General features: G+C 36.7%; 1 protein-coding gene across 3 annotated transcripts in view; it reads left to right on the forward strand.

Moving 5' to 3' along the window:
• CADM2 (cell adhesion molecule 2) overlaps positions 1-27,928 on the forward strand; it is a 568,805-nt gene that overhangs the window by 251,868 nt on the left and 289,009 nt on the right. The gene's annotated exons all lie outside the window — the stretch shown is intronic.

Below are 27,928 nucleotides of genomic sequence, written 5' to 3' on the forward strand. Positions count from 1 at the left end.
GGAATTTATATTAGCAATATGAGGTGCTTCTTTCAAAGCATAATTGTTTCAGGATCTCCACTGGAAATCTTGTTTCGGTGATTTTTTAGCTAATGTGAAAAGTCTAGGGAAAAGAACTAAGCATGATACTACTTAAATATTGGTTTTGAAAATAATGTTTACTTTAGCTTCTGAATCTCCCTTCTCAGGGACCAGAATTGAGAAACTCTAAATCCAAGTGAAATGGTTACAAATGTTCTTAATTCCAAATGCATGAGAATCTCTGAGTGCATAAGTCTATTTCTGTCTTTTTAAAATTCATTTCACCTGTTTCATATGAGACACATACAAACAAAGCTTGGAAGGTGGAGTATTTTGAAGACTGTAATATTACCAACTTGGTTCCTTGCATGCTTAGACTTCTTATTTGTAATATCTGTCTTTTTTATTGAAGACTTATTAATACGAGTGAAGTGAGCGTTAAGAATGGTCCTTGCTTCACCCAGAGCTATCAGGGCTCCTTCCCTTTTCCAGTGTCATGGAAATCCAGTCATTTATCTTGTGGTGCTGAATCCCCATCTTTCACACTTGATGAAGCCTTGCTTCAGGATAAATCTTGTGTCATGCTGCTTCTTCTTTCATAAATGAAATGCTGTTAATAAACCAAGTGCGCACAGGTTGCATGGCAATGCTAGCAATCTGCCCTATGAATCTACCTGTGTGTTTAACTGGTGTTACTTTTAATTTTGCTTATCAGATCTAACCTCTCTCCCCATCTTTCTGATGGCTCTGACTGCAGTGGAAATTGATTCTAGCTTTTAAGATCACTTTGTCATTAGGTTTGCATTGCTATATTGAAAAACCACAGATAAAAGGGGCTGATGGACGAGGTGCAAGGATTAAAACTATGCCCTGTTTGTGTTTGTGTGTGAGGCAATAGATCTGCAAGACTGAGTTTTTCTCCTTGCTTTTGTTAATGCTGTTCTGGAAGATGAAAATTCCGCTTCTTTTTCAGAAGTTTTTGTCTTCAGTGAACAATCTCACAGATGTGAGGCATATAGGCCTCACAATCTCACAGATTGTTCACCAGTGCTAAAACTTCATGCCTTGTTGTTGTTTTATGTTTTTTGTGAACAAAAAGCAGATTTTTAAAAGAAAAAAATTTATATTCACAGAATACTAGCAGAGTAATGTAAGAGAAAATACAGGACGAGTACATGAAGTTTTACACTCAGCATAGAGGTGAAGCACCAATATTGCAAAAAATAAAAAATTAATCTTTGACTAAAGAATATACAAAAAAATAGTATTACTGACCGCCTAAATAGCAACTCTCACTATCACCCGCACACAACTATGAGCCAGCATTGATTTATTCTTCTTCTTCCATTTGGAAGCCTAAAATCTTAGCTCTCTTTGCCTTCAAGTAAAGCTTTTGCCGCTGCAGTGCTGAAGAATAGATTGTGGGATGTGGTTGAGTTCAGACCTTGAAAAGAAAACAAAATTGCTCAATTAGACCCTCCAGAACAGGTTCATTTGTTGTAGTGAATTACTTTGGTCACTGGCTACCAGTAGGAAAGGGAAAGGGAAGGAACAAGGGATCAGACGTTCAGAACAGGTCAGATTAAACCAGACAGAAAGGTTCATGGTGTCATAAACATTGCAGAGAGTGAAAAAGGACTTTGATAGCTGATAACTTAATTATCTGCCACTATCAGTTTGGAAGGGCTTTTAAACGTGTCCAAAGTGTCTACCAAAATTTCCAGCAGGAGTGACAGCAGATTTTTAAGTAAGGATAAAAATGCAGCAGTCTTCCTGGAATAAGAGCCTGGCAGACTATGATGAATTACCTTATTATAGTTGTTCGCATGACAAATGTACTTGATCAGTGTTTCTTCTTGGGAATAGTTGAGCTTATCCAGAGGCAAAAGTTGAAAGGAAATGGAAGCTAACTAGTAATCCTAAGTGTAGTACATCAGAATTCCTAGCAACAGAAGCTGAGAAACCTAATCAATTATTGTGTATGTCAATAAGAAAATAATCTTCATGTCCCCCATAGTGTTATTTCTTCCTTCATCTGTTTAGTGTTATTGATAGAAATTTCACATACACATACTTTTATAATTGACTCAGAGGTCTACTTAAAGCAAAATGCTGGATAAACAGAAAGATTTAGCTTTTTTCTCAGCTGCAGGAGCAGCCACAGCACTAACTCAGAGTACCTATCTTGGGTACAGAGACTGAGGGAAGAATTGAGATTTGTCATCTGCCTGATGACAAATTACAGCTGACTGTGCTGCCCAGCTTCCCCAGAGGATTTGCAGAGAATTTTGGTTATGAGGCCACTTTGGGGACCTGCAGGTGCCCAGGTCTGGCAGCAGAGCTGCCCTTTGCTGGACACAGCAGGATCCAGCTGACCCAGAGCAGGGCACAGCTGAGCCCACGGCCGGGATTGTGAGGAAAAATGTGACAAAGAGTCCTGGGAGAGCAGGAGGAGCTGATCCATGTTCCCCTGTAGATCCCATGGAAAACCCAGCGCTGGAGGCAGGGAAAAGCATGAGGAACAAGGAGTGGCAGAAAGGAATTGGAATAATCACAGCTCCCATTCCCCAGCCTTGCTCCAGTGGAGGAGGTGGAGGATTTGGGATTGAAGTGAGTGTTTTCTGATTTTTGTCTTCGTTTTAACTGCCAATAAATTTATTTAATTTTCCCTGAGTTTTTGTTTGTGGCAAAAGGAGAAGAAAGAGCATTTTCATCATGTTCTTTTCTCCCTGTCCTGTTTTGGACATCATCAGCTGTGTGGGCAGCTGGCAGCCAGCCAAGGTCCCCTCACCACAGCTTCTCTGTGTTTTCATGTGTCTTGCTATTGCATCTCAATCCAGGCCTGTATCTAACGCACACATATTTCCTCTTATTATTTCCCAAGTGTTTTTCCATTAACATAAACCGTAGTGTGTAATCTAGAATCATATTCAGACTTTTTAGCTACCATTTCTTAAAGCACCTAAAGTTTGTATAACAGTATACATGGAACACAATAGTTATTGCTGTTGTAATTTCTGCATCATTTCAGAAGAAACTCATGGCATAGGACCTAATATGTAATTATTAGAGCTATCCTAACCTGTAGTTTCACAATTTGCCTACCTCACAATTTAAGCATGAAAGTAGTGGAGATCCTACTCCAGAATTAAGAGTTTGCAAATAAGCTTTTAAGCATTGATTTCTCTAAAGGTTTAAATTGGGCTGTTACCCCAAATTACAGTTGAGAGCCTACATCTGGCCCTTCTGGCTTTGAGAAGCAAGGCTACAATTCAGTCTGACAGGACACAGAATCTATGTAATGGGAGTGTGAAGTTCAGATGGAGAAAAATCCCGGTATTTTTGACCAGTTAGATATTTTGGGTTGACTCCACTTTTTTTTTTTTTTTTTTAACTTGGCATATGCATTTAAAACATTCTCAACTCTTTTGTTTGGTTAATGCTTAAGCAAAGAATGTCTGGTTCTGATATCTCCTAACACTTCTTACAAGATTGTGCCATAGTAAGTTGATTAACATACTGAAGGTACTTTTTTTTGTGATGTTTCTATCTTTGATATGTGGGGTTTTTTTCTCAATATATTATTACTGTTCCTCTGAATTAGTCATTGGCAATGCTTTTCTAGCCAGCAGTGTGAACTGGGGGCATTTTCCTATGTTTCTAGTTATATATAATTATTAGTTTGTTCCAAGGCATGATTTGAAAATCAACCATGCATGCATGCGAAGAAAAAAGCTTGCACTGTAGTTTATCTTAGCTTTAGAGGACAGATAAGTACATCTGCATCCAAGCTTTCAAAACTCGTCAGAAAATCATTTAATAAAGAAGAATTACTTCTGTTAATGCTTACTTGGCAATTGTGGAAAATAGGAGTTTGTTATTGCATGTGCTTTGCAATACTGAGTACATAAAGTGCTCAGCAAACTTTAATGCCCTTGATTACATTAAAATAATAGAGTTAATGGGAGATGTAGTCAGCAATTTTGAGAGCAGCATTGATGATATAACACATTTTTTCTCATTATTTTCTTTGATTTGTTCTAGCATTTCTGTGATTTAAAGGATGGGAATGGGACAATATTTGGATCAAAAGACATATTTATTTAATCCCATGAGTATCTTTCCAGACTTTGCATGAATATGATGCCTCTAAGAAAATTATCATCTCTCACCTTTTTCAGGAAGTGACAAGATATAGGTTTTACTAAGTTACCTTGATTACTGTGAGAATGTCTCCACAACAATAAGGAATTATGTGGGAACATGAGCAGAAAGTGTTTACTAAAGCACATTGGGTTTTTTCCTTCTGGGGAGGAGAAAAAACAAAAAAGAAAGAGCCAAGTATCTTTTTCTCCACAAGGCACTAGACTGATCATCACCCTTCTTTATAAACATACTCCTGAAGGTTCACTGATCATCTTTTTTAGACTCACCCATGTTTTGTCTTAACCCTTTTCCTCTTACTCTAGGTACCTTTGTGAAGTGAGAAGTGAGTCCTTGCATTCTTTGGCTAGAAAAGTACAGTTGCTGAAGCTCTCATCTCTACTGAGAACTTATTACGTATCTACAGTAATTTAAAAATCTGTCTGAAAATTAAAATGTTCTGTAGTTTCCATACAAACATTTGATTGGTGTCCTTTTTTGATCCATGTGAATCTCAAGCAACATTTAAGGTGGAAAACCAGATTGAAAAGCAAGTGGGGATTCCTTGATGTAGCTGAGGACACAACTGCAGCACTTTACCCTGTTTAGGACTGATTTCATATCATAATTGGGATCACACATTATTTGGGTTGAATTGTGTCAGAATACAACAACAAAAAAGAATTGTTAGTTTCCTGCAAGGTCTCCTGTGCCTTTTCTCCAGGAAGACTTTTATAATTTATACATTTGCTCCTTCTTTTAGTTCTTGAATATTTTTCTGTCTCTTTATGAGGGGATTTTTTTTACATGTATTTATAAAATAATATGTCAAATTGCCAGTAAAGAGCAAATGCATACATTTAAAAGCAAACCAGAAAAAAATTGAATGAGTTTGTTTGTTTTTACTGGGTCTTGTTGTGCAGAATTATTTATTTTGTCCTTTATTTCAGATATTTATCTTACTGATGTGTGTAGCATAAATTCAGTCATATGGCACTTCTGCTGAAATTTTGACAAAGCAGTTAAACAGAAGATTGGGTAAAACTGCAAATTAATTGAATGGATATACTTGGGTCTAATGCTTCTTTAGCTGTCATTTGCTTGTTTTGTTCTGCTTAATTTAGCTGCTTTTCAGCTCATAAACTTCAAAGTCAACTCAAAGTCGAGCTCAAGGAGAATTCATATAATGCAAGCAGACCTGATCAGCCTGAGAGCTGTGAGCAAGGCTTGGATCTGTGCAGTCTGAATAATTGTGGTGAAGATGTAAATATTTATGGTTTTATATTCTACATCTGAGCTCAAAGGATTAATTTATAGTAAGAAATGAAGGAGGTTGTTAAGACAAAAATTACTATATTAAAATTTTAAATGTCATCTGTTTTAAGGGAAGGTAATGTAGTAGTTTGACTCATTAGTAGTGATCACAATCATGAGTTTTTACCAGTAGTGTGGATGATTTTATATTTATTATTATATATTTAATTAAATATTATATGTTTATTTTTTTAATTTATTATTTTATAATGGATTTTTCCAGCTGGGTTTTTAGAACAAAGTATCAGTTTGTTCAAGGCTACTCTTGTATGCTGCTATTGGTGTAGGATTGCTGTTGGTTTGTGACTGGTCAGATATTTGTTGAACTCAGTTTGTTCCTGGTTCATTGGTCATAAAACAGATAACTCTCAGTTTTCACCTTAGTTGTAAAGCTCTGATCTCTCTAAATCATATTGAAATGAACTCTAAACCTTTAGAAAAATCTCCAGCGATGCTTTATCCTTATGTAATGCCCTATTTCTTCAGTGTACATGACACAGAATTCTTATTTGGTCTACTTTTCTCTGTTCCCTTTGTGTCAAACCAGAGCATGTCAGTGCCCTTTTGCTATCCCACACTAAAGCTATTTTCTTTACTAATTATTACATTGAAATCACTTGTTGCTCATGAACATCTGCTGCTCAATTTCACAGCTGAAAATACAGGGTATTATATTATACTCTCTTTTTTTTTTCTTTTCTCTTACATATGTCCCAGCTACTAAAGCCTGCAGATGTTTTGGTATTACAGATGACAGCAATAAATCCCTGGGTTCACCCTTAGAATCTGTTCCTCTTTTCCAAAGACAATTTAAGTTTTCTCTCACACGACATGAAAGAGATCATGTGGTGGCTGCCCTTGTGAAACAGAATAGAAGCAGAAAAATACAGATAAATCCTAAGTTAAACACATTTTGGATTCTGCAGATTGATAAGAAGACGAGAAAAGAACAAGAAGAGGGATGCAACAGAAAGAGTCTGACTTTTTAAGTCCTCTTTTTCTGTCTTAGACAAATGGCATGGCCACTGAATAGGGAGGATTTTTAGAGGCTCATAGGCAGGAGCAGAACTTCCATGTGGCAAAGTCCTCCTTTCTCAGAACCCTCTTGTCTTGCCCTGATGGAAGTCCAATTTTTTTTTAATCTTGTAATATTTTCAGATGACAGCGCCTTTGCATCCTTCTTCAAAGTGTTTCACAATCTCTAAATAAAATACACTAACATTTGAAGATCTAAATACTTTGCTGTTTAACAAAACCTAAGAGTTGATATTCTTGACAGACTATTCTATAATTCTTCAAGTGTAGTAAAACCTTTACTAGAAGTTGTGAGGATGAAGCCAATCAGTTTTTCTCTAGAATAAAATCTGATAGACACTAGAAGCCATTTACCATTGGGAATGTTACCTTTTTTCCTCCCCTCTTCTCCATCCCAAGACCATCACTCAGCCCAACTGAGTCACAATTATCAAAGAAAATCTACAAAAATAGCTAAGTTAGTTATTAAATAGATAATGAGCTCAACAGAGGGAACAGCAAAAGAATCGCTTTTAAAGAAAGCTCTGTTTCACAGGTTTCAATAGCAAGGGAGAAAAAAAAGTTAGTTTTGCTGTCCCATAGCTGTTCACTGAGAAATCACTTAGGTTGCCTAATGGATAAACAGAATTAGGTTAAAGGAAAGGTTGGGATCATCTGCCAGCACAGCTTTCTCCACTGAGAGTTGTCACACTCTCTGTTGTGCAATTTCAAGCATTGCTATTAGCAGAAACTAACCCAGACCTGTCTAAGTGATCTAGTTTAAAAAGTAAACAGAAAACTGCTTTTCAAGTTTAAATGGTTTGAAGTTTAGAGTGGGGAATGTCACTGGGAAGTTTTGGGTCAGTGCACGGATGCACAAACGGAGCATGGAGAAACTGCAGCACCTGGGGGGAGAAAGGGAGAAGCAGATCCTCAGTGCTTGGTGCTGGAAAACAAAAATGTACCCAACCTTGCTTGCTGGATGTGTCAGTGATACTGGGCCAGGACCAGTGAGAAATACTGTACTGGTGGATTTTAAATCATCTGAAAACCTTTGTGTGCTGAAGACATAATAGGTTGGCTGGGTTTGTGTTCATTTTTGCTGTGTTGCTCATGACTATGATAGCTGGTGGTTTATGGCAGCAGCTCTAAACTAAGACATACTTTGTTTCCTTTATGTCATAAGGAAAACTTTTGTGAAAAGTAAAATCTTTGTTGAGACTCCAGTAATCCACACAAGTGTTAATAAATAGCCTGTAGGAAGAAACTTTCAGTGTTTCCAGGAATCCATATATTCCATAGTTCAAGCAGTTGAAAGGACTTGTGATTTCTTTGTTGTTGGCATCATTAAGGTGAAATTACTCTGTTTAAAAGAATGTATACAATTTAAAGGTTAAATTGGTTCAAAATATATGTATTTATTCGTTTAGTACCACTTTGAAAACAGAAAGTGCCACTACCACTTCAGACATTCCTTTAGCTCCAAAGTACTGCTGACAAAAACTTAGGGGGGACCTTTGTCATTGTTGAAAAAGAAAGTGGAAGATAAAATGAAACCAAAGTTTGTTTTTTTTTTTTAATATCATTACACCCAACAAAAACCCAAACAAACAAAAAGACCAAACAAAACCAAACCACTGTAGAGTGAGGTTTATAGAAGCCTTTGAATTTCTACTTTCAAAAAGACCCATGTGTATGCATTTACATTTGTACAAGTGGTGCACATTGGACAAAGCTTGACAGTTAAGAACCTGAATAATACCAAGAAAAATATGGACATGGAGCTTGGATTTTTACATGGCTTTTCACTTTCCTTGATGGAAAATACTGAGTTTTTAATCTAAGGAGAGAAAATGACAAAGCTGTGAAAGAAGATGATGCCAAATATCTTTGATTTATTTAATACTAAAGACCATTACCACTATACAGTCAAAAGCGAATTTGTTGGTTTTATGTAGTTTTTTTTCTTTCATTTGCACAATTTATGATTTGAACAATGCTATGAATTAATCTAAAACAAATTCTCTTTTGTGTTCTAGGTAAGAGAATATCAGTTTCTCACACTGTAATCAGACTACAGCAAGGTAACATATTTCAGGTATCTGAATCTTATGATGGGAATTTAATTGTTTGTGTGTGTGAGTGAACATCAGATTCCCTTCCAGATGGAAAGTATCTGAATCAGTAAAATATTTGATTTCCAAAGGAGAAATAGCCAACCTTAGCAGATATTTAACAAACCTTGAAAATATATTTTGAGCTACTGTGTCATATATATAGCTACTGTTATAAATAGATATATATTCTGAGTTACAATTCTGCCTTTCCTCCTGTGAAAACTATTTAGTTCATATTGTTACCATACTGGATGTATTTTGTACGTCTATATATTTACAAAGCAAGGATAAGACAATATTGTCACTTTGCGAAGTGATTTTGAAAATATAAAGGAAAAAAGGAGGAAAAAAATTGTTTGATGCAAATAGTAACAAAGTATGGAGTTTCACATGTAGTTCACAATATCAAGATGAATGTCAAAAGCTCCTGAAATACCATTGTGCCATAAGGATGCTTCATACTCATTTCTGCTTGTAGACAGTATTTATAGGCTGACATTTTGCTAAGAGGTGGGATTGGCACAGCTTGGCTGTGCTGCATAGACTGATGTGCTCAAGCATCCAAAAGACTTTTTATTTCAATTTAAGTTAATATTGGATATGGACAACTCTGAAAACAAACCAAACAAGCCTGGTTTCCTTTTACATCCTGAGTGTTAATCAAGATTTGTGGATATTACTCCTGTAAGAGTCTTGCGTTTCAGATAGACAACTGAACTTCATTTATTTATTAACCTGTGATTGCTGACACAAAATACAATGGATTACAGTAGCTTCAGCCAAGATTCAGTACTAGAATATCTGTCATCTGCAGCTTTCTAAGAGCCTCCTGGAAAATATAATTGAACTTGTTTCATGATTTTTCCCCTCACCAACAACCTGTGCTTTTGTGGTCCTTGATGTGGCTGTTTTCCAGCAAGAGTAGAGTAGAGCCTCTTGAAAACAACTGGAACATTTCAGAGGAGTATTTGTTTCCTTGATTGCATCCTGCCTTTAAAAATGCAACTTTGAAATGAATCATAGTGCTGGGGTATCCTTAATAATGTTGTATTCACATTTGAGCACTGTTATTTTTGTTGTTGCCAGTATCTGCACTGTTGGATACTGGGATACATAAAATCCTGCAGCTACACAAAGACAAGTAAACAACATAAATCCTTTACTGCTAGACAGAATGGTGTGATGAATCTAAATGGCCTTTTAAAGGTAAGGTTTGCTGGGATGTCCAGAGGCTTCAAGATTATTCTGCTAAATCACCCAGAGTTCCATGAATAACTTTGGGATGGGAGGGTCTTTCCTTGTCCAGCTGCGTTTTGAATGCCTTGTCAGTGCCCCTGGATCAGCACAAGATTGATAATTATTTGGTGTAGCAACATCTGTTGTTCTGCAATGTACTCCCAGCAGATGCTCTTGCTTTAAATGTAATAAGCTATTTGTTTTAATCTTGGAGCATGTTACCTGTGGCAGATGAATGGTACTAAAGCTCAGGTGCAGGTTTGAACTCATGGATTGTCAATCTCTGATCAGATTGATACCTGAAAATTGTGCAGAGCATCATTAAGTTTGATAAGGGTGGCAGTTGGAACAGTTTCTGATTTATTCCTCAAACTGGCATACAGAATCCTTCTGACTGTAGAGCAATTTGTGCTTTCATATTTTCTTTTTATTTCCTTCTCTCCCTTCCATCTCTCCCTGCCCCATCCTTTTTTTGTTCCTGGTGAATTCTTGAAACTGCACAGGCACAAATTTGTCACTGTTTTTGCCTCTCACACCATATGAAGAGTTGTAATGAGAGAAATGTTAAGTGCTCCAATCTGTGACCTAATTGACTTTGCATACATAGCATGCTGGCAAGTGGTCTAGACTAAGATCATTTTTAGATAATCAGTGTTTCCTTCTTTATGTAAATGCATGATAATGCATATTTATTTAAGATCGAATGGGGATGATACCAGGCATTTCTGTAGTAAAAGGAAAGTTTTTGGTTAAAAAAAAAAGACCCTTTTCCAGCGGGAACACTTCAACTAGCATATTTTACAATGCAATGCTCTTAAATAAGTTTTCACAGCAGGCATCCCATATTTCTTGGTGTTAACAAGTCCACTTGGAAGCACCATTTCCTTTTTCCAAGGAGTGGCTTGCTATTACTTGTATGCAAATCCTGTTTTCTGTTGCAGAGTTACAGCAATCAAGATAGTCTCACATAATGATGGCATCTGCTGAATGTTGTTAAAATTCTTCATTCATGCACAGGAAAAAAAAAATGGTTGCTGTAGATGTTTCTTTGCATGTTGCTGGCTGTTTCACCATTGACAAACCTCAAGTTACTTTCCTGTTTAAATTTTTTTAGTGACTGAATATTTTTTAGCCATAATAACTCTGCAGGATTGTGTTTTACCCAAAGAGAGTGCAAGAAGCTTTATAAGGCAATTTAGGAGCTCCTTTTCCTGTGTCTTTCTCCAACCTGAAGTCTTTGCTCAGTACATTTGCAACACCTGTTTTGAAAATTTGAGCTCTTTTAGGGCTCTGTGGGGAAGCAGAAAATTTTAGAATTTCTTTGACCTGTAGGTAGCTCAGTCCAGGCTTTATATGGGTTTGGTTTTGGTTTTTGTTGTTTTTTCATTTGTTTGGATTTTTTTTTGCGTTTTTGGTGTGGTTTTTTTTTTTTGTTGTTTTCTTTGATAAATATTAACTCTGCTTCTGTGTCAAATAGATTTATATTTATTTATGTTATATTATGTTGTATTATGTTATATATGAATATTTATGTTATAGGATCTATCTTCTTGGGCTAAAGAGTCATCTACCATGTCGTGGTCTAACCCCAGCCAGTAACTGAGCACCAAGCAGTCATTCATTCATTCATTCACTCCTTCCCAGCAGGAATGGAGGGCAAGAATCAAAAGGGTAAAAGTGAGAAAACTCGTGGGAGTTGAGATAAAAATAGTTGAAACATGGAAATTATTATATAGTAATAATAATCAGATTATTTGTAAGTAAAAGGGAAATTACAAAGACAGAGAAATAAACCCCCAAGAAGGCAAGTGATGCAAACAAGAGTAGATCCCTGCATTATCAGCACTGCTGCCAGCACAAATCCAAAACACAGCCCCATGCTGGATACTGTGAATAAATGAACTTTATTCCAGCCATGAACAGCACACCTATACCAAAAGAGATGTTATAAAAGTTCTTAGGAGATCTCTTGCTTTGGGTCCATTAAGATTAATAGAGGTTTTGAGCAGTTTGATGAAATAGCATATTAATGCAGTATAATGCTATATAAAGCTACATGATGCTTAACCAAAACTACTCAGGATAATTTGTGACAAAGACTATTATAATCCATTAGCCATTATTTCCAAGGCAATTTTCAGTCACTTTTAAGTTGTGACAACAGTTTGTGCTGTAAATTGTTATATGAATTGCAGAGGTTCTTGGGATTTTATATCGTTTTCACATACAACTATGCTATAAGCACTGTTTTTATAGGTGAGGTTATGTTAGGGCAACTTGGATTTTTGTGTCTCTACCTTTTGTAAATGGAGGTATGGTTTCTTTGTGATAAAAATGGGTAGGGATAATGGATAATCCCTCCTTTTAAGCTGCATCTCTAGTTTAGGAAAAAGTCATTAAATATAAGACTTGAATTCACAAGTAAAATACATTACCTTCAGTCTATAAGATTTCTTGCCAGTGCAGGGCTTAAATGAAATTTAGGACTATAAGTAGATTTATGAGGTTAAAAGCACACGGAATTTCCCCTTCCTGTAAACTGCCTTTGCCATGAATGAAGAGGGAGTTGAGCAGAAACTCTAATATAAGATTAAATTGTTAAAGAACGCACCTGTATTAAATATGCATGTAGTATCACAGGAAAGATTGTGTGGAAATTGTGGGGCTTCTTTTTGCAAACCTTCTTTTTGTACTTCGTTTTTCACAATTTAACATTTTGCGTGGTGGTTCCTGTGAGCGTTTCTTAAATCGATCGCCAAATTAAGGTTTTCTTACAGAGGGTGAATAATTAAGAAGGAAAAGAACAAAGTTCTAAATTGCTTATGATATCACTTATCCACACCCTCCCAGGGCAGCTGTCCCAGCGCTCTGCAGCTCTCAATCTAGAAAAGTTCTTCCTCGTGTCGAATGGAGCTTTTGCTGTTTTGTTTTATGGCCGTTGTTCCTCGCCCTGTTGCTGGGCACCACCAAAAACATTTTGGCCTTGTCCTCCTTTTTGGGCAGTGATCTGGAAGGGTTTGTCTGCTCCTTAGATTGCTGGCAGGGTAACCCCAAATCCTAAGCCAGAATTCCTCCAAGAGCAATGCCCCATTGCATTGTCCTTGACATGGGAGACGTTGTTGTATCCCATTTTAGCTTTTAGTGAAAGACCATAAAACCCCAATGCATGTACACACAAATCAAAAGCATGCTGAAGCAAAACTCATTTCTACAGTGATCAAATTATTCGGTAGAAAAGCTGGCAAAATTACTGTACTGTTGTGATAATAAAGCACATTGCTTTTCAAACTGTACAATTTTAGTAGAATTAAAACTAGAAAGCTAAATCAAAACTGTTTTCATATCAATCAAACACCAGTTAATTTTTAATGAGATTATTTAAGGAGAAAACTTCACAATTAAGCTGCTATTAATGTATTAAAAAGTAAATGCAAATATGTTGCTTTCCAGATCATAGAGTTTCAAATCAAAAAGCAAATTCTAGTGGAATGCAGTCAGCTAATTTTTCCTCATCTGAGTAATTCAACTTTTCATCAGTCTCTTTTTGTTCCCCTTGATTTGACTATTCAAAAATTCCGGTGCTCTCACCCAGTCATAATTTTTGTGCTCTTTTTTCCTCTTTTTAAAAATTTTGTTTGAAGAAGTTCAGTGTGGTAAAGTGCAACACCATGGTGTGTTTTTTCATGCTTTCTGGATGTTCCCACACAGGTGACACTAGGATTGAAGGTACAGATCTCTGATAAAACTGCTGAAGCCAAACATGGTGGTAGCGGTGAATTTTGGGTTTAGATCTATCCAAAACTATTTGTGAATGAAGGCAGAAAATATCTTAGCAGTCTTGTCTGAGGATGTTTTCCTCTACAGTTATTGTTACTCATGTGGAAGATGAGTTGGAGAATAAAATGACTTACAAATAGGTGAAAAAAATGCTCAAAGAGACCCAACCCATAACATTTTAATGTTATATTTCATTATCTAAATCTGCATACCCAGAGCTTTTGTTTCCAGAATATTCTTGCTATTTTTGTTGACAAATTGGCCAAGTATTTAAATTATTGACCAGAAATATAACAGGCTCCAAGGAAACTTACCAATAATTCTTGTATTGTTAGAAGAAAATCTGATCAGTTTATCAGTATTACCACTTGAAGAAGTAAAAGGGGATTTTTAAAAATTTTCTAAATTTTTTTTTTGTGTTTTAATTCTTTTATGTTCTGCTCTAAAAATCCCAGGAAGACTCTCTGCTGAAAACTGTTCTGCGAAGCGTTGTTAATTTCTTCATTTCTCTTTGGAAGGAATTCATCTAAAAAGAGTTGGGTTCTGGCATAATATGAAATATCAAGGAATTGAAACCTGGAAAGTGGCTACTACTTGTTACAGTGAAAAATTTGCATTGAGAACTAATAGCAAATGTTTTATATTGTGGTTTACATTGTGTAAATAGTTCCACTCTCCAGTCACCTTTCTTCATTAAGTATTCTTTGTTGGTATTTTAGAGCAGTGGTCCTGGCCCTGTGCAGCTTCAGCACTGACAAAGGAGCCAATGACAGCTCCTCAATGATTTTCAGTTAATCAGTCTAATTACCTTTCACTCCCTGGCAGTGGCAACATCAAGCTTGTGAAGGAAAACTCTTTGAGAAATACCCAGGTTTCTCCAGTTGTGTTTTCTTCACACAATTGCTCTGTTTCAGCAATTCATTTTAGCATTTACTTCATCTGCTCCTCAAGGTCACAGGAGGTACCAGCCTGTTTTGGTGTCTCTGAGGGATGGAGCTGGGCGCCGAGGAGATTCACTGAGCTGCAGTCTAGTAGTGAGGATGGAATTAAAACCTTTGCTTTACCAGCCATGAGTGGGCCAGCACAGGATTAGAGAATCATTGAATATTTTGGGTTGGAAGGAACTCATAAGGATTATTCAGTGCAAGTCCCTGCTTCTCACTGGTGTCATCTTGTCTTCGTGTCCCCTTATCCCCACAGAGGCTGAGCCTTTGCACAGTGAGGCAGTCTGGCACTGACCTGGCACTTTTTAAATTCAACCAGCAGTAATTTAAGTCCACATTTTTACATTAGACTTGTCCAGAGATGATGAGGGAAGGTTTTCAGAGTCCGTGCTGTCTGTTCCAGGTTTGGCCACGTTTCATTTTCGTGGACACTCACAGTGAAGCCTCACATTGGTTAATATGTCTGTAGATGTATTATCTGCGTTTTATCTTTTGTCATATAACTCTACAACCTTCATTAGTATCTCCTGGTTCAGTGGCAGCTCATAAAATTTTGTCTTCTTTTACTTCTGTAGCCCTCAGTGTTCTCTCACAATTCTGGCAGATGTTTGTGCATTGCTCCTTTAAATCTGCCTTCTTCTGTCGTTTTAATTTTGCTGTAGTTCAATTTAGTGACTTTGTTAACAGTGCAAACCATCAGAGGATGAAAGCTGGTCACAGTAAATACAATTGCATAGTTTGTGATATTCACACAAAAGTTAGAAGATTAGTAAATAAGCCTGAAATCAGAGATCCTTCTCTTTATCATTACCTGGCTTTATGTGGATAGTTAGTTCTTTTTAACACCTATTTTTGAAAATTGATTTTCTAGATGACTAAAAAAGCCTGTGACAGACACCAAATGATTTGTGTTCTCCTGAGTGATGTATTAGATCCACATTTGTCCCCATTTGTGAAATCTTTGCTTTGACCCGTTTACTTGGATTCTCTTCTCAGCGTGTTTTCACAGGCACATAAACAACTCAAGTAACAATAATATGTGTAAAGAAAGTACACCAAGATACCTCAGGTGCTTTATTTAGGTAGAATATGCATCTAAATTGATTCAGAAGTAATATGCACTTTGGCAAAGTGCCACGACTTTGAGACTTAGCTGTAGGAAGAATCGGCAATGAAAAATAATCAAGAGAAAGAGAAGACAAAAAAATCTAGATTGTCTACAACCACTCACTTTAGTAAATTTTATTGGAAATGCAGAGTGATGCAAACCAGCATATTCTGTTAACCATCAGCAACACTAATTCAGGCTCTTTGTGTGATGCCTTCTGTCCTCTGTGTTTGAGTCAGTGGTGGTCAGTTTGTAGATGCAGAAGCAGGGAAGTCTATTTGGGATTCTCTCACCCATCCTACTGGTTGTGCATCACACTGGACCTTGCATTTCTGCCCTCAACAATCCCATAATTTCCAGTTGAAAACTGAGGGTGGTGCCAGTCCCATGGTCACCATGGGAGAGCAGCTCTGCAGCAGCATTGTCCCTGTGCCTGCTCATAAACTGATGCCTGTGACCTGCACATTGTCCCCAGGGTGTTCAACACCCCATGGCATGGACAACCTCAAATAGAGACCCTCAAATTCCCATTCCTTCTTTTTTTTTACCTCTTTGACTTAGAAGATAAACCTCTGCCAAAACCTGGAGGATTTACCACATCTGCCACTATCTTAAAAGAGGGAATGAGTCTTTGGGAGCAGTAGGAAACCTGAGAATAAAAATCTGTCAAAAGAGTAATGTTCTTTTTAAAGAGCTCTGTGCACATGACAATGTGATAACTTGCTCTGTCATGCACGTTTGTGTATATTGTCTGTCATATTTGTTATACACCTTAAATCGCACAGAATGCTCTTGTCTCTCAAGGTGCTCTTTAAAATGCTAACAATATTTTTAATTTAAAAGTGTTTGAGATGAAACCTCATCGTTTAAGTACTATAATTCAGTGATAATTGTCTTAGCTTTGCAAGGCCTCTTAATTCAATATATAATCATAAATACTAATTTTTTCCCAGTTTATATTTTTGCGTAATTCCACAAAAAATCCTGGTAGATTTTTTAAATGCTGCTGTGTCTGCCAAACATACGTATCATAAACACTGCAGGAGGACAAAATCTCAGTTTTTATTGATTGGCACAGCCTAAGTGAAGCTAGAGAATGGGTGGCAGCATGGGATGTGGCCCAACCATTCTAACAAAGCAACTTGCTGTACAAAAATCTATGGATCGCTTCTCTTACTGCACAGTCAGTATTGCTGATGTTTTAAAGTTGGACATAATGTTTTTCAATCACTGATCAGTAGACAAAAATACAGCTCCTTTATTTTTTGCCTTCAAAATGAAGCATGTAAAAGATTCTTCTGATGCTCATTTTTTAATATTTTTTTTCTGACTTTACTGTTACTGTGTTTTACTCTTTACAGTCTATGAAACTGCAGTATTCACTGAGAGGATATCTTTATCTTGAAGTGTTTCTCAGCTGAGATTTTTACCTCTAATTTTTGATTTTTGCATTAGTTATCAGCTGCAGGATAGTTGTATATTAACATGAAAAATTGAGTATAATTGCTAAGAAATTGTAAAGGATTTAGGTCATTCTTATTTGCAGGTTAAATTCATTTCTTCAGACTTACTTGACATCCTACTTACTTTTTTTTTTTTTGTCATTGAATACCTTGTGTCTTTAGTGCCTTTTCTCCTCCCCTGAAGGTAAAGCCTGATAAAAAATGGAGTAGAGTTCATTAAACTTCTGTAATGAATTGTTTCTCTTGAAAAGAAGAGAAAATTGATGTGTCCTGAATACAAATTAGATCCTACATTTGTAGAAAGGAGTTTAGGTTCAATCATAGGTTTCACTCCAGTAATTTTTTTCATTATTCAAGTTAGTGTAGACTTCAAGGGCTGTGTTTTTTAGTAATTTTTTTTAGTAAATACCTTTGTTTGGCTTTAACAGAGGCCATCTGTCTTGTCATTCATGTTTGTTGTTGGTGCTTCTTTCCATGTGTGACCTAAGAGACATCCTTCCATTTCTGGAAATACTGAAGAAATAATTTCTTCACATGCAGAGCATTTAACGCATTGCAGGCCCCAGCTTTGGGAGAAGAACTTTTTGTTCTTTAAAAAGAAAATTAGTTTTTTATTTTGCAACTTTTACTGCCTTTTTTGCAAGTATAAAGTGTCCGTGTGCACATGCAGGACACACATATTCCCTATTCTGTGTTTTATTGCCCAGACTCTGTTTCTTTGACCCTTTTAACCCTGAAAAATGGTACTGGGTGAGAAGCTGTCTGTACTGTTCTGAAGTGAGCATGTACATTCAAGAACACATTTTTATCACATGAATAATTTGCCTTTTTTATAGCTCTCATTCGTTAGGTCATTTGTTTCTGTGTTCAGTCTGGCACCAGGCTATAGTGATAAAAGCAAAGTGAAGGTGAGCAATCAAAGAAACACAGGTGCGTGCAGCTAAAGCAGCAACTTTGTTCTCTGAAGAAATGATGTGGCTTTGTAATAGCAGATTTAGCATGTCTGTTCAGTACAACAAAGTGACTCCTGCGGTGATAAGTCCTCTAATGGTAATGAATGGTGTTTGCTCTTGAGGGCTCTTTGGTTTTCTCTCTGCTTGTTGAAGTACCCGGGGTGGCTGAGCACCTTGTGGGTGCTCCAGGGGAAGGAGAGGGAGAAGGAAACAGGATTCTGCTTAATGGGAATGTTTACTTCATTTCCTCAGTCAGACTTTTCTGTGGAAGAAAGTGTTGGAGGTTGAGCTATTCAGACCCTGACAGGTTATATATCCCCTCAGCTCCCATTTAATTAACGGAAAAGAACTCCCAACAATATTTTGGTTTCACAACCTTCACAAGAAGAGGTGTCAGAAGCCGAGCCTCTTATCCTCCTTATCTCCTCTCTAATCTTCTGTCTCCTCTGCCCATCAAGCACAGATTCAGTGCCTCATGTTTCCCTCTGGTGCATCCTTGTGACCCACAGGGTCCATCAGTCATGGATGGATCGCTGACTGCGCTGCAGGAGGTTCAAATGTCTCCCAGGCTTCGGTGGTGGCATGAGAGAGAGGAGGCAGGGCAACGCTCAGGTAACATACATTAGTGCAGAATTTCACTCAAAGGGGTGTTTTAATTTAAATACTTCTATTAAGAGTTTAATAGAGTTGTAGATTCTATCCCTACTGTGCTGACACATAACTATTTTTCTCCCTGTCTCTTCACAGAGGCACTATTTACACTATTTTCTTCTCAAAAAATGTCTTCTTCCTTGGATTAATAGAGATATACTGGAATTGCTGCATATCTCTTGTAAGCATTCAAATCATAGTAAGAAATATTTTTCCTTTCACAAACAAGCATGTGGAAGAGTGATGCTTAAAAATGAAAGAGGATTTTGTAGGCTTCAAGGACAACTCTGTGAGGGCAAGCAGTATACAAAATTGTGTTTACTAAAAGAAATATAATGAAAATAGTAGAGACAAAGGTAAAGAGTAAACATGCTTCATAGCTCCTTGAAGATAGAGTCAGTTATCCCTCATTGAAAAGAAGTCTGAAATTAATTTGAGCTTTGCTGTAAAGTAGATAGCTGAAATGATAGGTAATGCAGAAAACATGAATTGGAGGTAACAGTGAGATAGTACGGAAATGTAGGGGAAACTACTGGCAGAGAAATATAAATTTTAGGAAATAAGTAGAAAGAAACAAGTAAAGAAGCCTGTCAAAATGTCACAGAAACACTTGTACCATTACTGGTACACAGTACTGTAAGTGGGTTAAAACAATTCTGCAGATTATTATTTCCTGGTATGTTCATGTTTTCTCAAGACCAGATCTGAGGTTCCTGTTGTGTTCAGAAGAAAGAGTTTTTCATAGGCTCCCAGTACATATCAATGACTTCTGTATTAAGTAAATAGTGATTGGATATTCAGCCTCCCCTCCAAGCATTAACTGTGTGGAAGATCCCAGGCCTTCCCTGACAGTCTGGCTCAGATCTATCAGCAAATTCCTAAACACTTGTACATTCAATTACCGTTTTCAATGTTTATTTTAGCTGTAGGATAATCTCATCCACAAACATTATGCTTATACATACACCCCTAAAGTACTCTTAAAAAGAAGTTGTGTGTGAGAGGCTAAATTTGGTCTTGTTCCTGTAACCATTCTGAAGCAAGTGTGGAATTCAACTTCCAAGTGCCTTCCCTAGTGTTTCTAGCCAAATTCTGAATAATTATAAGGCATAACAGGCCAACATGGGGCATTTAAAATCGTTTGCTTTGTGTCTCTGTAATGTTTCAGTGTGATTAGGGAGATTATAGAATTTGGGAGTTTGTCAGTCTTCTGCCTTGTTTGACACAGGAATATATATTCCTAAGGAGAATATGTTTAGGATATGAATTTGGTGAGAATTCATTCTACTAAACCGGTAGTGTTCCTGGTATGCTGAGAAATAGGAATTACAGGGCAAAATCCTCTTCTGCTAAAAGAAGGGAAATGAGGGTTGCTCATTTTGAAGCAGAGGAATTGTGGGGCAAATTGTTACATAGACTTGGGTCTTATTTTAAGCAGACTCGGGTGCAGAAGGAGCTGTGCATGAAGTTGTGAAGAAAATACGGAATTTTTCAAAACATCTACAAGTGATGCTGAAACACCAGGTCTCCTGCAGGCGTCCTGTGCTTGTAGGCACTGCCTACTATTGTTTAACCTAAAACTTGCCTTTGTTTTTCTTCTTTTTGTACCTCCCTGTAGTATTTGTTACCTCTTTACTCATTTTTCTTCGTTCTGACAATATTATTTTGACTTGTAAAGAAGTCCTGTGTGTATCATGGGAATGTGCACATGAGCAAAAACACCAATAACTCTTGAACCCCCCCCGTGCAAAGCCAAGTTGAGCTGCAGTTAGCAATATAGCTCAGCTCCAGCTGGCTAAAATGTCTGTATTTATGTGAATTCATGCTGCATATTAGAGTTCCTATTTCCCAGCTTTATGTTGCATCTTTAATTAGTCCCAGCTCTCTTCAATTCATAAACTAAAGGCTGCCCTTTCTTCTGTTGACAGGAGCACCAGTTACAAATTTCAGTAGCTGAATCCTGTTGCACTGTAAATCAACATTAGGCAAATAGATTTTCAATTATTGACTGACCAAATCAGCTTATTTTGCCTCACTCTATTGTTTCACACACTGGCAGCATCATTAAATTGGAATTAGCTGGTAGCCTTGAAACTCTTACTGCTTAGTTTGTAAATGTGACTTTCCTGTGGTATATTTTAACACTGCCTGGACAGGGTTTTTTTTAATTCTTTATTCTTGGTAGATGTGTTAATTTTCTGTCTCTTTCTTATATGGAGCAAGAAATTCAGAGGTCTAAAATCTTTCCCTTCAGAGTGTGTGTATGTATATATATATGCACACACACACCTACACATATACATACATACACGGAGAAATATAAGAAATGGAGTTCATGGTGTCCTCAAGCATTTGGAGTTCATTTCATCTTTACAGACTCTTACATTTTCTATGCAAATGACTCATTATACTTTAGAAAATGAATATATTAATTTCATTAATTCCTTACCTTATTTAAATCTTTGGAAATGTCACCTGCCATTCAATCTACATGCCAGTTCTGACAAAACAACAAATATGACAAAGAGGTGAAGCATTAAATTTCTCCTAATCACGAGACAGACATGACAGGTCTCAGTTTTTGCACTCAGACATTGCTGAGTGTGCTGAAAATATGGAGATATTTAGCTCTCTTTACAAAACTCATTAGACTAAAACCTTTGGTTTTAAATCTGTAGCTGAAAATCTGTTTTTCTGCCTTGTGGAAAAGAAACACAGGGTTGTATAAATTTTCTGGTGAGACTGTGGATTAGATTTGAGGGTTTTTTAGATACAGCAAAATATACCTGAACTACTGAATAACTGGAAAGCTGGGGAGGAGATTGTTGATTTGGAGTTTTTTATGTTGATACTTTGTTGTGTCCTTTTAGAAATTTTGTGTCTGGATTTTGATGTCTACCAAGAAGAAACAAATTCCTCTGTGTCTTTATTATGTAGTAAAATACTCTATCCTTGTGCCTTTCCTGGGGTATCCAGTGGGTAGCCTGTCAGATCCATTATTGCAAGAAGGCTTAGCCCAGCAGTCGTTAGCTATCTCTCATGCTTTGCTGTAGAATTCTCTTTAAAACCACTTGAATTCAGCATCTTTTCTGTAAGAAAACAATTTTTTTAATTTTAGTCCAGTATTTAGAGCTTTAACTTCTAGATTCAGTTTTCCATACTGGTTTGAGACAGGGCAGAGTAACTACTCCAAAGCTTTATTACTATGGCATAAATTATTACATCTTTTCTAGGAATTTTATGAAACATAATGACTTTAAATACTTTCAAATTAGTTTGCTCTCTTCTAGTGCAAGTGATGCACAATTCTAGTGTGGTAATAGTATTATTGTGATGGGTTCTGTCCTCCACTGGGGGCTTGTGGTGCTGAACCTCACTGCAATCTTCTGTTCTGACATTTTTATCACCAAATGTTTCCTGAGACTGGCCAAAACCCAACATGAGCTTGCATTTAAGCTTCATACATGCATGCAGAGGTTTCTAACCACATATAAAACACAACTGCTGACTGAAACAATCTCAGTTTTTGAGAAAGTGATTCTAGGTTTGACTGTTTTATGTGTTATTTTCTTTCTTGAACAACTTACTTCTATCACTGAAAATGTGATAAGTTAAAATGACCTTGAATAGAAAATATGCAATGTTTCCTTAGTTAAATATGCATTTGAAAAAGTTTACTTCAAAAAGTACTCCATGTGAAAGTAATGTCTACCTACATTAATAGTTTTATTATTAATGGCTTTGGACTATATTATATCATTTAATTGGTGTTTATAAATAGCTTCCTTCCCTGTGGTTATGAAATATAACATTTACCAAACTTCTTCTTTGATGGAATTTACATATGGCACATCATGATGATTAAAAGCCAGCCGTCTTTTCACAGCATGGCAAGAAATAGGATTTGATTTATCTGCGTTGCTCGCCTACCACTTGCTGTGACTGTACTTTTGAAATTTTAATATTCTCATTTCTCAAAAGGAGCTTGTTATGTAAAGTATTATGTAAATATCTTTTATGCTTTGTTTTTGCTTTTCTGTGTAAAAAAAAAATTGAAATTTTAATGTGATGAGCAAACAAAGCATGAAGGTGGGAATGAAAAGTCTCAGCCAAAGAGATTTTGTGTCAAAAGAGGCAGATTTATTTATACTTTGAAATCTGAAATAATTTAAGTACGCTGTAATGTGAGGAGTGTTTTGAATCCCTTTCATATGAACTATTGGTCAATAATCCTGTGAAATGTCACTTGCAGATTCCCAATCCTTTTACAGAGTAGTACTGGTACAGTGTGTTTTTCCAAGACAAACAGAGGCGTACAAACTTGCTGTGTGTGGGCAGACAGATCCCTTTTCCTGCCCTCCTTCCTCTCACACATGACTCCCCAGCAGTAAATATGTGAGTCCAGAGCTCAGGCTGGATGGGATGGCCTTTATGGGATGGAGATGCAGCAGCTCCATCTGCATCTGCTACAGCAAAGCGCATTTAAAAGAGCAGGGATTGTGTATTCCTGTTAGATCTGCTCAGACTTCAACACTCCCCCTTTTAATGCTGGCCTTTCCAACACAAGAGATTTGATCAAGGTGTTCTTCAAATTTCAATGCCACACTGAGAAAGTCTAGTATAAACCTGTTGTCTGTCGCCTCCTAATTCTTTTTAAGCAATTAAGCACCTGCTGATTCTCTGAGGTTACACCAGGATTTTTACTTTGATTTTTCTCCATATTTTAGCTCAGTTCTTTTCTTCTGTTGATCAGTTCAGCAAGGGAGCTAAAACGACTTTGACTCTCCTCCTTTCCCCTTCTTGTGAGGCAGCCTGTGCCTACTAAACATCTGCTCCTTAGAAAAATTAAAATCAGGATGAATTAAATGTACTCAGTGCTACGGTTTAGAAAACTGAATGCAGAACTATGTATCCAATTTAAATAGAATATTGTCTAAAACTGCACACAAGAGAGAGAATTAACCAATGCCTGTACCAAAGCTTTGAAACAGGAGGTGCACAGTGGGTGGTTCATATCAATTGCAACCCACAGATAGATTGGGAGTTTTTTAATTTTATTTTTTTTTAATGAATGGGAGTTTTTTTCTGGGTTGTGAATTTTTTGTTATTGGGGATTTTTTGGGGTTTTTTTTTTGTTGGTTTGGTTTTTTCTTGGTTATTTTTTTTTTTAGAGAACCTTCTAAAAACTTTCAAGGTATTTAATGAGCCAAGGAAGTAGGAATAAGTACAGTAAGGCCAAATTTTTTTTATATATGTATATATGTATATATATATACACATACATATATATAATATATGTGCATATAATATGCATATACACATATATAATATATACATATATGTATATATATTGTATATATAATGTATATGCATATAAACATATTTATATACTTATATATATTATATGTATAATTCTGACAGTTTGAACTAGTAAAGGTGAAGAAATACTGTCCCCTGTAGCATACAGTCCTATTCTGATACACCATTAGAAAATCAGATGAAGCAATCATATCCCTCTCCTAATTTTTAATAGAATATTTCATATACTTGTCAGTTTTCTTTGCCAATTTTCAGAAATTAGTATGGCAGAATGAATGATTATCAGTTCTAAAAATAACAGATACAATCGTCCCAGAAGTGGAGGCCTGCTGGGGCTGTAAAGCTGGTTAAAATGGGGTTTGTCTTGGAATGCTCTCAGGCCCTGCCCCGTGAGATGTTGTACATCCTTAAATCCTGTTGGATCTGAATGGTAAAAGGGATTAAATGTTCTGCAAGGCAGAGTAAATGACTTCCTGTCTCAGGAAGAATAAACATATAAAACTAGTGAAAAAATGTATTTTTCTTGCTCTGTGCATTCTTATAAATGCTATTTGTTGTGATAAACAATATATACAAATAGATTGTAACCACATTACCTTGACTGAAACTTGTTTGCTAACTACAGAAGAAAAAAAAATGAGGATTAGGTAGGACTCCTTAGGATTTAGTTTACAAACTGTAAACTGTAGCAAATCTCCATTTTAATAATTCTTGACGAAAGCATGACACTCAAGAATTTCAAATTCAGAAGTTTCTCACTTGTTAGCTAGGTTAGCAGTAGTAAACTCATGCTGTTTCCAAAGAAATAAAAATATTAAGCAACAGGCTGCTTTGTCTTGAATACCAAAGGCTTCCAATTTCTAACATGGTAATTTCAGACACTTCAGATATTTCTGTTCTGTATCTTTATAATTAAACAGAATTAAGCAAGAACATATGAACAGACCTATTTACTAATTAAGCTAGTAAATAGATTGTCATTTATTGTCTTCAATGCACACATTCAAATTATGGTGAAGACTTCCAAGGTGTTGGTTGTGTAATGGTAAATTATGAGACACTTAAATAATTTTCTGTGTCCAAAGGAAATGCTATAATGGAAATAAAACAGTGCGAATGACCTATGGTTGACCTTTTGTAGCCTTTAAAGAGTATTGTAACAAATTAGAAAAGCCTTTCTTTTTCCTCCATTGTAGTTTTATAAGATGACTGTTAGGATGCTGAACTGGAAAATATTCAATTTCTGTGCAGGCATTTCAAAAGTTGTTGCATAATCTTAACATTTAAGCTGGGATAAATATCTTTTTATTCCAAACATACGTTCTTTTTTTTTTGTTGTTGTTGAAACATAAAAAATGAGCTTATCTTCTTCTTGCAGAACAGAATAATTTGTATTTACCATTACTGAGGAGGGCTCTAATTACACTTGTGCAGATTCAGACTGATGAAAAATGAAGGGCCTTTCATTGCACACACCAGGTAGGGCACAGGCTGCACACGGATGCTCCTGGTGTTCCACTGCTGATCTCAGCCATGCCCTACTCCAACAGAGGATTTCTTCTTCCTACAGAAATACAAATAGGTGCTGCAGCATTTCTGATAATTCTGTGCTTTGTGCGTGGGAAACAATGAAGTGCATGGGGTCTCACAGCAGCAGGAATAGTAACAAACAGATGGCTTTAGTTTACCCCTGCAGTGGCTGCCCCGCGAGCACGAGTGAGTTATATTTTGCCTTGTTCTTATAAATCTGTTTCACTGCATTTATTCAAGATGTGAGTGGGCACAGAACAGCAGTAACAATAAGTGTATAAACAAAGCAACAAAACAAAAAAAAAAAAAACCCCAAACAACCGAAGGACAACCCCCAGGCCTATTATTTCTAATTGTGTATTGTTAAATGAGTGTAAAGATGTGGACAGTGCTTCTCAGGAGATCTGTACAGTGCTACTAAAATAAGAGTATTGCCTGGCTTGGTCATGGTTTGGATTCATGGTAGCCACTTGGATGTACCCCTCGGGTGTAATTGTCACCGTCATATTTTCAGAAAAATCCCTTTGCCAGGATTTCTTCTCCTGAGAAGCTGAGAAACCTCAGAGAAAAATGAAAACAATAATTATCTGATTTGCTACTCCAGTGTTTTGCTGCTTTGGAATGTGGTTTGGACATTGTTTACCAACTGGTCATTGTTTTATTGGTTTCATGTGAATTGTTTTAATTTCATGGCCAATCACAGTCCAGCTGTGTCAAGGCTCTGAACAGTCACAAGTTTTTAATTAGTGTCTTGTTAAGTCTTCTGTAAGTATTTTTTCCTTATTCTTTAGTATAGTTTTAGTATAGCGTTCTATACTATAATAGCCTTCTAAGAACATGGAGTCAGATACATCTTTTCCTTCCTGCCATGGGGGACCCCAAAAATACCACATGTAATGAAGTGTTTTTACATATCATTGCTTTCCTTTGGGATTGAAGCATTGAGTGTTCTGACCTTACAGACACTTGGTTCAATCTGAGATGTTGAGCTAAAATGAAAGTTGTTTATCCTATGGCTCATCTTACAGGCAAAAGCATGCTGAAGAGAGCTTAGAATTGTTTAAATGGTAGAGAGAGGAAGGAGGAGAAATACTTTCCCTGCTCTTGGAAGCTTGGGAGACACAGGTAGTGTCTAGCAGTTGTTTCTAAATCAGGATTGTCTCTGGCAGTTTGTTGTAAGAGCTTTGCATTGCAGTCTCAGTAGTCATATGTGTTAAGTGGTGACACTTCCTACACCTTCTGCTGTGCTCTGACGGGACATTTGCCATCCCCTTTCCCTCTGGGGAGAGGAGTGAGGCAGGTTCAGGCAGGAATGGAGGGAAGAGTGGGTTGCAGTGAGTCACCAGCATTCTGTGCCCTTGACTAGGACAAGTGTATTATAAATGCTTTATTTCCCCCTCTCACTGGAGTTTATTTGAGGTTGATAGGACTTCTTACTGCAACACCTTATCCTTTTTTCCACTGCTTTACATCCTAGCTGATATGTTTTAGAAATATTGTATTTTTTTTGTTATGATCCAGATCTCAAGGTTGCATCTGTTAGTGACCAGTAATTGATTACCAAATGTTTTTTGCTACAATCCTAGATATTCTGTCTCCACTTTGAAAGCCTTTGCTCTCATTTCATGACTTTACTCCTCTATCTTCATTTTTATGCTAGATTCATAAACAGCTTGCTAGGTGAGGACTAGCAGCTAGCTACTGTTTAGCATTATTGCTGAAAATATTTCAGGGCATCAATAACAGTGGGGTTTACACCCCACCACTGTACAAAGCCAAACCAAAACAAGCTGGAGTTACCTGATAATGAGAGGGTTGCTGTCACTGTTTATTATTTTAAAATCATGCTCTAGGTGAGCCTAAAACAGAAGCTGTTATGTCCTTGCAAAGTTACCCAGCAGTGGTGACAACTTGACTGGGTTAGAGAGCTGCACAGCAGCTTCATGACTTGAAGCCAGCGTTGCCATTCAGTACTGCTATTCACATTATTTCATCATAAAACCACGTAATTTTGTGAATCTTTCCTCCTTCCTCTTTCTAATTTTTGGTGTTGGTTTTCTGTATTTGGAATTTCAGATTGTATTAGGCTAGTTCCTATCCCATTCTGAAAACATTAGATAGCAAGTCAACCTAGGAATATGTCTGCTGTGCCTCAATTTTTGTTTTTTTTGTTTGTTTTGTTTTGCTTTAGATTGGTATATTACAAGCTAAATCAAGGCAGTAATACCTTGAAAAGTTAGTCCCTCCGTGGAACCTCAAAGAAATAATAATTGGAGGTTGCCTTCTCAGGTTATTTCAGTTGCCTCAAGCTGACTGTCAATTGAGTTACAGCCCTTCT

This window comes from Zonotrichia leucophrys, chromosome 1, assembly GCF_028769735.1.
Source record: "Zonotrichia leucophrys gambelii isolate GWCS_2022_RI chromosome 1, RI_Zleu_2.0, whole genome shotgun sequence".
Taxonomy (NCBI): domain Eukaryota; kingdom Metazoa; phylum Chordata; class Aves; order Passeriformes; family Passerellidae; genus Zonotrichia; species Zonotrichia leucophrys.